The sequence below is a fragment of the Candoia aspera genome, chromosome 18 (assembly GCF_035149785.1).
Source record: "Candoia aspera isolate rCanAsp1 chromosome 18, rCanAsp1.hap2, whole genome shotgun sequence".
Classification (NCBI taxonomy): domain Eukaryota; kingdom Metazoa; phylum Chordata; class Lepidosauria; order Squamata; family Boidae; genus Candoia; species Candoia aspera.
Window position 1 is genome coordinate 6,541,613 of NC_086170.1, and position 10,292 is coordinate 6,551,904.

The 10,292-nt window shown below is 43.4% G+C and overlaps 1 protein-coding gene and 1 long non-coding RNA gene across 2 annotated transcripts in view; both read left to right on the forward strand.

The window, feature by feature from the left end:
* Window positions 1-577: 577 nt before the first annotated feature.
* Window positions 578-2,377, forward strand: LOC134506990 (uncharacterized). Its single transcript, XR_010068859.1, has 3 exons — window positions 578-619; window positions 1,025-1,201; window positions 2,273-2,377. It is a non-coding gene; the product is annotated as an uncharacterized LOC134506990 (long non-coding RNA).
* A 1,887-nt stretch (window positions 2,378-4,264) lies between these two features.
* The window catches only part of NADK (NAD kinase), a 34,754-nt gene continuing 28,726 nt past the window's right edge, over window positions 4,265-10,292 (forward strand). Inside the window, exon 1 of the mRNA XM_063317333.1 lies at window positions 4,265-4,413. The gene's annotated coding sequence lies outside the window, so the exon portion shown is untranslated. The remainder of the gene's footprint in view (window positions 4,414-10,292) is intronic.

Sequence of the window (10,292 nt, forward strand, 5' to 3'; positions counted from 1 at the left end):
CAATTAAAAAAAAAAAAAAAAGTTCAGTAGCCTTCCTTAACTGTTTTTTTAAATGATTGGTGTCTTGAAGTTGCGTTGAGGATAAAGCGGTGATTTGACAGACACATTTTCCTGGCAACAGCTTTCTGCCTGTTTCGCCAACCGGGAATCGCCTAGTGGTCTCCCATCCAAGTATTAACCAGCCCCAACTCTTGATTAGCTTCTGAGTCCACACACAGCTGGCAACGTGCCTCCTCTTATTTGCATTAAGTTGTTCTATGTACCAAGCTCTGTTTTGAATGTTGGCAAGCTTGACCTTCCCTTTTTTTGACACTTCTGGATTAGATTCTTTTAAAAACAAAACAAGGAAACTCCACACAATGGCTTGAAGTGGGTATGAGTCTCACCACTGGCCAACAAAATCTTAAGAAAATTCATCTTTGTTTCGTTAGTCATCCTCCCTGGCAGGTTTTAATGCCTAAAGTGCCATTTGATGCTTTCAAAATGGTCTCTCACATGTACAATGTGTTTGCACACTCAGAGACAAGTTTAGCATTGCACAAAGCGGCCCTTGATTCTCACAAACAGGTCATGCGGTAAATTTATTAGCCTGGAAGAAGATTCTTAGCTCCTGAGACAGGTATCTGTGTTTATCAACATTATTTATATCCCTATAGTAGTTTCAGGGTATATAGATCCCTTTTCAAAAATGATAAGATGATTAAAAATCCTTGGGTGTGTATTGAAAGGCAACTGCCTTGCAGAATTAGGAACAGCCTCTCCACTTTTGAAATGGTTAATTGTGAATTCCATAAATTAGTTCTTTTTATTCTCTCTTCTGCCAACACATGTTGATCTCAAATTCTGGCATTGCCCCAGCCATAAAGTCTCATTCTTTCTTCCCTTAGCTTAACCGAACTCTTCCCTTCTTAAAACCTAACAATTTTCTTAGCCCAAGTGACACAACCCTTAGAGTTAAGTGAAAGTTAAAAAAAAAAAAAAGTCTAAAAAATGCCCTTACCCATTGCTACCTTTCAACCACTAGAGGGCGCCTTTTCAACACTTAGCTTTGTCCAAAGGACTGGATGGAACGCTGGAATTTTTGCCAATCCAAAATAATCTTGCATCTTTTCTTCATTTTTATTTTACTTCTCCAATGATGCTGCCAAGACTGAAGATGGCCCTGGCCATAATCAACCCTCTGCATCTTCATTCCTCCAAGGTATGTGTCAAGAGTCACGAGAAGGAAGGGGCGGAAAAGATACCTGTGGTTTGCCAATCCACAGGAGGCTTTAAATGTCAGAGAAATGGAAACCGTCCAGAAAAATGAGGCAGAAAAACAGAAGCCCTTTTGGGAGGGGAAGAAAAAAACCGAAAAATTGCAACAGTGATTTCATCACAGCATAAATTGAGATCCAAGGTACTGGGGAGGGGGTGTTAGGGTTCCCTCCCTCTTCAAATCAAGAGGCATTTTTAGTAGAAACTTGTTCTTCCATCGAATAATCTGACCTCAAAGCCATCATTTGGGCCAAGTCTGCAGTTATTTCGTCAAGCAGCCAGGGTGGTCTGGAATGAAGTGTTACTGATTACAGTAATTATTATTTAAGTAATTTAATTATTAATTAGTAAATAAGTAAATGAAGTACATGAGGACTAGTGACCTATGTGATTGGGGCTTTAACTACCAGATGCTTTCCTATTGACATGACCTTAAGAGAAGGGGTTCTGAGAATGCAGGATGGAAGTTCTTTGCTCATTTGAGAGGGAGCTACAATACTTAGGGGTATATTTTATTTGTCATTCTTCCAATCCCTTTGTATGCAGGCCTGTGGGCCTCCAAGCTTGGGGGAAAAAAAAGGCTTTTTTTCTCTCTTTCTCTTGTGAATGCTTTCAAAAACACCGGTGATCTCTGCCAGCTGGGGCTTACAGGTATAAAAATAGATATAGATGAAAAGAATATTAATGCACAGAGCAGGCAGGGGACAGCGAAGTCTATTGATGTTCGATGCATGTGCAAAGTCCTGGTCATCTGCATCTGATGGCTGGCAGATGAAACTGCACTGATTACCATTAATAGGGGAAATAAACAGAATTTGATTATCCAGATCTTGATTTACAGGCTCAGCCTGTAGCAGGAATTATGTCTGAGGTATTAGCCATCCTTCTCTGAACTTTCAAAGTTTGGGGGATATTTGCTGCCCTTGAAATATTTGAATATTTGAGAAAAAAAATTCCTTTATACCTTTTGACCTGCTGCCTTTCGTCATGAGAAATGTTTGGTATCTGTCCACAGGTAACCGTGTTTTGAGCCGACGATGTGAAACGCAGCTTAGTATTCGATCGCGGCTGTCCCGTGTCATTTAACCATTGGGAATAAAGTTCAATTTACTCAGTCAACTAGCAGGGAACGTTTGTGACTGAGAGCAGAGAAAAACTGCAAAAAAACTAGCCCTATAGTTTTTTTAAAAAGCAAAGGGGGAATCAGTGCATTGGTAAAGGTTTTACATGAACATTCCCAACAGGTTTCCAAAGTAGCTTTGCAGAAAGATTTTGAAGCAACGTAAAGTAATATTACGTCAGCCCAATTTGTACCTGCTTGGAGGTGCCTGCTCCTTGTTGATCCGGTTCACAGTCATGCCTCAACTATAGTTTATTGAACATGGCTGGCTGGGGAATTCTGGGAGTTGAAGTCCTCACATCTTAAAGTTGCCAAGGTTGAGAAACACTAACCCAGCAAACCATGTTATGCCTTCCCACATTATGCAGAACCAGGCAAAGTCTGTGATGCTGAGGGGTGGGAATGTGGCCCCACAAGCAAGCTAGTTTAATGTATGCAGGACGGCCTATTGATTTTACATCCGCTTAACCACCATCCTCAACAAATGCTCATCAGTGGTTTTCATTTAGGTGAGTTGGGGGGAGGCAACAGAGTTGTGACATTATACGTCCAAATTTTCACGTCACTGGGGAGGACATGTCAATCAAGTCTGGAGGCTGCGAAGACCAAAACCAGGCTAACAGCCCTTCCAAACGCAGGAATCAGCATCGCTTAATTATTGCTTCTCTGGATCTTGAAGGGCATCAAACTCATCCTGTCCAGGAAACTTTTGAAGTGTTTGCCTTTTCGCAGGACGCGTCAAGCAGTAGCTCAGCAAAGGAACAGAGGGGTGGGGTCAAAAAAGTCAAAATGGCACCTACTTTTTTATGTGCCTCAAAATATTTAATTTTAATTTTTCTGCACTGAGGGACATTTTTTTTTTTGCATTTTTCTCTCATCTCATTGCTGTTCTTTAGCTCCTGCTGTTTGGCTGTTATTTTATCCTGCCTATTTTTAAAGCCTGCCTGCAGATTTGTATTTTTGCGCTGCTGCTCTTTTGAGGTGACCTTTGTAGGCCTAGTTTTTAAAATGTTTATATAAGCCTCCTTGGACAAATAGACAAAAACACCTAACAAGTATATATAGTGGGTAGAAATTGGCCAAAGATGCTTTTTCTTGGCAGGGTTTTTTTTTATTATTATTATTCCAACTGTTGCAGGAAAACAGAGGTGAAGACTGGGATCCTGCACTTCTTTAAGCCACAATATGATGTTTTTGCTTTTGGCTTAGGGAAAGCAGTATATTGCAATGTGCAAACCACAGCTTCTGCTTGAGCCAACTGTATAAACTCAAGCAATTGGTTTGCCTACGCTGCAAACCAATTTAGGCTGTGAAGGATTCACAGCCCCATAATCCCATGCAGAAAACCCTGTTCATATTGCAACGTTCAGTGGAAACCCACACACTGGGTTTATTTATGATTTAAGTTCTTTTCCGTCCCGCTCATGAATCAAAAGCAGTTCCAGAACAGCTTACCAGTCTGAGTAATGCCTCCTGTCTTGCCCTGGGGCTTACAATCCAAGAGGCATAGCACACGAGGAAAAGGGACGCGGGGGGAAGAGGAAACGGCAAATGGAGACATTCCCCTCTTAAAATATCCTTGCTTCTTCTCGGGGCACATTTTGCAGAAATTAACCAACGGTGCTGGAAAGAAACCCTGAGACTCTTGGTCTCGGAGAAAGATTTTCAGGGCTTCCCTTCTCAATGGCGGGCAGCCGACGGGGCTCGCGATGCGGCGGCGCCGCGCGCCTCTCCACCCTTTCACAGCTCCCTCGCCCGGCTTAGTGCGCACGCGCGGCGGCGCCCCGCCCGCCGTGCCTCCGCGCGCCCGGCCTCCCCTCACAGGGGCGGAGGGGCGGGCCGAGGGCGGGGAATGGAGGCGGTGCGCGGCCGGCTCCGCGGCGGCCGCCCTCGGCCGGATTCGCTGGCCTGGAGGCGCCCACGGCTGGCGGCGGCGGCGGCGACAGCGGCGGGAGGCCTGTGAGGCCCGTCTCGGAGGCGCTTGGACCGAGGGGAGCGCGCGCGAGGGAGCGGCGGAGGAGGGGCCTGGCTCGAGGGTGAGTGACGTCAGCAGGAGAGGCGGGGCCGAGCGGGGGACCGGCGGGGCCAGAGAGGGAAGGAGGGGACGGCCGTCTGTCCCCCAACGCGGCGCCCGCCGCCCCCCGCCATGCACCCCTCCAGGATTTGGCCCCCCTCCGGTGCCCTCCAGGGCCGAGGGACCCCAGCCCCCGCCATGGCCTTCCGGGGTTGCATCACCGCCCCCATCGTCCAGCCCTCGGCTCTGGCCCACCACGTGGCTTCCGGGGACTTCGGACCACAGCCTCCATCATCCATCCACGCAACATTTTGCCTTTCCCCCACTGGCGCCTTCCGGGCAGGTTGGATCACCCTCCCCGTCATCCCCTCATCAAAGATTAACCCTCACCACGACCACCCTGCCCTGCATGCTCTCCGCCTTGTTGGACTGCATGGCCCATCATCCTTAGCCTTCCCTCCTACCTGCTCCTTTCATTACGTTGGGATATAACCGTACTAATATCTCCCAAGCTGACATTCACTCTGTCTCCTTGCTGCAGACTGCAGCTCCTATCCTCCACTCCCTTCCCCCATGAACCCTTTCCACACATCGCCGGTTTTCTGACCCGCAACCCTTTCATTGCTGGTGTTCATACAATACGCTTAGTTTTCATGTTTGCTGAGGTGTTTGTGTGTGCGTGTTAGTCTCTTGCAGAAACACAACTCCAAACCTGTTCAGTTCGTTTATGGTTTAGCAAACCAAGATACGGATTAATTCAGTAACCCATTAAATGTGTTGTGCAAATGCAGCCTTTTTGAACTGCGATTGCATCAACTTCCCAGCCCGTAGGTTCCTGTGAAATTTGATTCCTGCCATTTAACTTTCTTACAATCTGTGGATTCCAAATTTACCAGACTATAACTTTTAACATCTGCCCCACCTCATCAGCTCAATAGCGGGGTTCCAGAAAAGAGGTGCTGTAGGACAGTGGTCCAAAGTCTTTTGCAGGCTCTCTTGATAACCATTTGCTGTAATTATGGATCATTTAGCTAACCACTGCTTAATTGCTTACAAAACAACAAAGGATTTTTGGAAGAATGTCATATTTGCTTTGCTCTGTTGTTCTGACTCTAGAAATACAAACTAATCATTTTTGGCCCTTGGAATGTTTGCAGAAAGAATGAGAATGGTATCGTCTTAAAGTCACAGTCCAATAAATAGGATAAATTACACAACAAGGATATGGATGGATTCACAAAAGAGCCAAAAGTGAACTCTCTTTAACATGTATGATTTTGTTTGGGAGGACGAGCTCTCTTTTAAAGAAAGTAGATAGTTCTTTCAACAGTAAGACTTCAAGATTTCAGTGGGTGCAGTTAATAAAGGGAGAATCAGCCCATTCTAATGTTCCTGTATAAATGGTCAAATTAAAATTAAGAAGTGATTTGTAAGAGACAACAGCCTCAGAGCATGTTAATTTTCTCTTTGATAGAGTTACTAATGTAATAGATAATGGGAATGCTGTAGATGTAGTTTATCTTCATTTCAGCAAAGTGTTTTTGCAATGTTTTCTCTGGGGTTGACAAGCCATGCGAATTGGATGTAGCAACTGTTAGGTGGATCTATTATAGGTTGAACTTTCATACCCAGGGAAAACTGATTGACAGCTCAGTGTTATCCAACCAACCAACCATTTTTTTAAAAAAGGTCAACAGTCTGCTTCAGAACATAGTGGGCATCTGGGTGGAATTAGATGATCTTCCTATGCTCTAATAGTAGAGATAAGAATTATCTCTTGATTTCACACACTCCAGCTGTGTGCACATGACCCACTTATCCAAGGCTTGTTCAGAAAATTCACCTTTCTAGGTTGATGGAACAGAGGAGATCATAAAGAGACCGCATGGCCTGGGTTTGTACACTGCACTAGATTGAAGTGTGTGTAGACAGCTTGCAAGTGCATAGTACAGTATTGTGAAAAAATAGCCGTTAAGTGGAATCTTGCTGAACTGGCCAGTTAGCAAATCAGGCAGGGAAACGTGTTAAGGTAAATGGTGAGCTGCCTCGGTAGATGGCAAATGTTTGCAAGGATGAGTCTAATAAGCCCATAATTTCAAAGATAACTTAAAGTCAGTGGGAGCAAAGCTGTTGAAAAGTTGCAATATTGGGTGGGTCGGTGGGTGGCTGGACTGCTTGGAGCTAAGCCGTCCTCAGATCATAATTACCCCAAACCTTGGGAGAGACATTGTCATCAGTACTGATGGTGAGCAGGAGGGGGCCTCTATCCAGGGGGGAAAACGCATGCGTAGTACTGAGGAATTAAGCAGCCATTCAAAGAGACACAGATCAGACCCGCCTTAACTTTCGGGGTTTATCTGTCTGGGTTTTTCCCACGCTTCTTCAGTTTGTTAGGATTTTCTGTCTCATTAGCAGCAATAAACACTAGAGACCTATTCCTTGTCTCAGCGTGGTTCCTGACTGTTAGGACAGACATCCAGCGTAAGCGCCTCCTTTTTCACAATCTGCAGTTTACAAATAGGCCAAGGTAAGTTAACAGTAACACTGCACTAATGCTGGCTTCCCACGTGACTCAGAGCCATAATGTCATTTGCTTTTGGCTGTATGGTTTGTGCAACTCAGCCATAGTGGCTGGAAAACCATGGTTTATAGCTTAGGTTGTATCAGCCCAGCCAGTTCCAGTTTATTCACTAAATGGTGGTTAAGCCAAGTGGCTCCGCTTAACCAGCCCATTGACTTAGCTTTATGGAGGTTTAAATGTGATTCTGGTCAAAGGCTTTCCACTGTGCTGCTCTGAGTCTATTAAGTTCAGAAGTGTGTTTAAGCGACTTTGAAACCACGTCCCTAACTCTAACCCCCCCGTCTGAGTTTCCAAGCGGTGCAAGAAAAATAACATGCATGCTAGGAATCCATCTTATTTGGAAAAGAATAGGGTGACATTTCAGCCCTGCAGCTTCCTGTTTTCCGCTTCTCTTCAAGAAAAGATTTTGCAACGGGCAATTTGAAGAAATTCTGTAGTCCTTTCTGCAGATTTAGTAACTATTGTGTAGTTCAGATTATAAAAGGTAGTATGATGTGAGCAGGCAAAGGCTGAATTGCTGCGGTAAAACCAGTGTTAAGCTCAGCCTTTCTTATAGTAACACTGGATGATCTTGGTTTCATTACCATATGAATCAGTAGCATCCATTGTGATTTGTTTCACCTGGGTAGATAAGCCAACCAGGGAAAAGTCTGGTCTGGTGACAAGCCAGGATTTGTTAGCAATCAACCAGGATCTGATACAAGCATGGCAAGAAATATGATTGTGATGTCTACTGTCCCCCCAGGCAGCCCGTAGTCATGCTGGTTCAGAATGATAGGAATTGTAGTCTGGAAGCTGCCACGTTGCAGAAGTCAAGTTTAAACATTCTGGAGGAGGAGCACCCAAGCCACAAATAGGACTATTTACATGTTGAATTAAGCAAGGACTTGGCTCAGCCCACGCAGCACACTAAGCCAAAATTAAATAATTTATATTTTAAATATATATATATATATATATATATATATATATATATAAAACATAAATAAATTATGGTTTTGCTTACTGTTCTGTGCATATATAGCCACTGTGCCTTTGTTTTTCTCTCTCGTACATAACATTGGGCTGTTTGTGACCAAATGGCGGAGTACGTTACTAAGTTAAGCAAGTGAAAACTTAAGTTTCCATCTGCAACTTTTCAGCAAATAAATAACACAGAGGTGGATTCTGGTACAGGCACTTGAAACGTTTAAAATTGAGAGAAATTTGTCCAAAGGAAAATGGCAAGTTCTTCCAATTATCTCATCTTCTGTATGCCTGGGAGAGAAACGATAGGACTGAATGGTATTGGGCTGCATGTATGGATCTTTTTACAAATTGTATAAATGATGAATAAACCATTTCAGTTGCAAAAAAGAGAAGCGTGGGGAGATAAAGTGCCTGTTTGTTCTTCTTCTTCTCAATGTCTCTCTGTTTCTTCCTGATGTTGGAATCCAAGCAAGTTCTTAAAGGTATGATTCAGAAGGCAACATCTGTTAGGGTGGACCGTTGACGGTGGCATTAGTGTGGCCAAAGCTATGTGTGAACCAGCCAACTGGGGTCAAGCTGCAAGGCTCGTTCTGGTTCCTGATTCTTGGCTTGTTAGGAGAATAGCAATATACTATTAAAACCATGGAGATCATTCCTTGGTTAATTTAGTCAGCTAGTAGGAAAACCCCAGGAAGTGAGATAGCTAGAAGAATTAATCACCTGAGCAAGGCCATGATAAGCTCAGTTATGTGTGGAATGGAGCCTTGGAGTGTTGTCAGTGTCCCCCCTTGTGCATCTATCGAAATTCATTTTGTTTATTCTTCTGGATTAGATGCATATTGCTCCCTTTCTGTTTTTTTGTAAAGCGTCCTATAGACCAGTGTTTCTCAACCTTGGCAACTTTAAGATGGGTGGACTTCAACTCCCAGAATCCCCCAGCCGGCATGAAGTCCATGCATCTTAGAAGTTTCCATGGTTGAGAAACAGTGCTATGGATTGTAGAGCACTAACATTGGCAAATTCTTTTCTGCCTTTGTGTGATACACAACCCAATATTTAAATACGTATTTACCGTAGTGGTGACTGATTTTATCCATTGCATGAACAACACCGGTGAAGACAGCCAAGTCTCCTTACCATCTAATTATTTATTTCATGTGTTCGTTAATCTCCCCACCTTTAGTGTGCAATCTCTGCTAGTTTGGTAGATCAGATCTGAGGGCTTCCCTATTTTCCTAGTGTTTATATTTTGAGAGGCACCTGCTTTAGTAAGCACTGTTCAAAACTCCCCTTAAGAATCTGTCCTCATGATGGGATCATTCCAAAAAGAACTGCTGGCATATTTAAGGAGAATCAGTGGACCAATTTTTTTGTTTCTTGCCTAACCATTTTCTCCAACTGCTCTTTATTTTCATATTGCAAATTGTGAACTTTAAAATGTTGGGGTGGTCTCTGATGGGGCTGTAATTCAGGGGTAGAGCCCTTGCTTAATACACAGAAAAGTATCCTTTGCATATCTGTTAAAAATCCTGAATTGATGACTGCCAGTCAGTGCAGATGGAGCAATGGTCTGGGTCTGTAAAAACAGATTTTTTATGAGCCGTTGTTTTAATCTGTAAGGAAAAGGGGTTTATAATGTAGATTTAACTTAACTCTTTACAACCTTATGGCCTCTACGTGTTATCTAGTTAATAGCAATTTCCTAAATCCTTGATTATTGCGTGTTTGACTGTTGTAAAGCTCCTTCAAGCTCTGATGTAATTTACTTAACTCTGATCTGCATAAACAATATTTGAATTAAACCAAAGGACAAAAAGGAACATTTTGCCCAGTGGTTTCTCATTTCAGAAAGTTGGCTTGGCTAATATAGTTGGGTTTTTTTTTAATCTGTTCAATTGCGTCTGATTCTGGGAGACTGCCTGGACAAGTCCCTGCAGTTTTCTTGGCAAGGTTTTTTGGAAGTGGTTTGCCATTGCCTGCTTCCTAGGGCTGAGAAAAGTGACTGGCCCAAGGTCCCCCAGCTGGCTTTGTATCCAAGGTGGGACTAGAACTCACTGCCTCCCGGTTTCCAGCCTGATGCCTTAACTGCTACATCAGACTGGCTCTCAGTTTGTAAATACAGTTTACTGACCCACTAAAGAATATGCACTTGTTGTATTAATAAGTATTATTAGTTTTTTCATGTGTGAATTTTTGGAAAACGCTGTAATAGGCAGCTGTAGATCTGTTGACATGAGTGGGAAACAGCCCAGCAATTTAAAAATAATGTATTGAAATTGATGGGTGAGGGAAGAAAGTAAATATTCTTTTGCCTTTGTGGATATAACTTGGTATATTCTACTATTGCGCAG